At 37.7% G+C, this 817-nt stretch overlaps 1 non-coding gene across 1 annotated transcript; it reads right to left on the bottom strand.

Moving 5' to 3' along the window:
- Window positions 1-383: 383 nt before the first annotated feature.
- LOC116646182 lies at window positions 384-566 on the bottom strand. The gene has a single exon (XR_004302080.1). It is a non-coding gene; the product is annotated as a U2 spliceosomal RNA (small nuclear RNA).
- Between the last annotated feature and the right edge of the window lie 251 nt (window positions 567-817).

The raw sequence follows: 817 nt of genomic DNA, 5'->3' as shown, positions 1-817 counted from the left end.
TTTGTATATATGGACAATTCACATATGTTAACTGTTCTAATCTTTTCGATGAACTATCCAATTACATAAATCCTCAGTTTACAGACAACAGTACTAAGTTACAGAAAACTTATGCCACACTGACTGGTAAATATTTAGAGTATCACCCTTAAAAAGGTTCTTTTTTTTAAGATTTTATTTATTTATTTGACAGAGAGATACACAGTGAGAGAGAAAACACAAGCAGGGGGAGTGGGAGAGGGAGAAGGAGGCTTCCCGTAGAGCAGGGAGCCCGATGCGGGGCTCGATCCCAGGACCCCGGGATCATGACCTGAGCCGAAGGCAGACGCTTAATGATTGAGCCACCCAGGCGCCCCTAAAATATTTTAAAGCCCCACCCTTAAAAAGATTCTTGTTTATCCATAATATGGAGCACATGCAAGTTAGGTTTTCTTGTTGTTGTTCTTGTTCACTCAAACTCTCATCCAAACATTTATTAAGTTAACGATGTTAAAATACATGAACATATTTTAAACTGATAAGAACAAATACTACACTTGATCTTAGCCAAAAGGCTGAGAAGCGATACATGAACATATTTTAAAAAACATCCAAGTCCTGTCACCAAGAAGTTCATAGACCACTGGGGAAATATAGATACAAATAATAACAACACAACATAATAAATGCTTCATTGCAATTAACTGGAAGAATGAATGGAAGCATGGAGGTATCTTAGACTGTTCAGAGAAAGTTTCAGTGAGAAGGTGACATTTAATCTTGGAAACCACTATAAGAAGACCCTTCTGAGAGAAGAGGACAGCAAAGGTAGAAAGAT

Source organism: Phoca vitulina, unplaced genomic scaffold (genome assembly GCF_004348235.1).
Source record: "Phoca vitulina isolate PV1807 unplaced genomic scaffold, GSC_HSeal_1.0 scaffold35, whole genome shotgun sequence".
In the NCBI taxonomy this organism is placed as follows: Eukaryota; Metazoa; Chordata; class Mammalia; order Carnivora; family Phocidae; genus Phoca; species Phoca vitulina.
The sequence above is the reverse complement of the archived record's forward strand: the minus strand, read 5'-3'. Positions and strand labels throughout refer to the sequence as shown.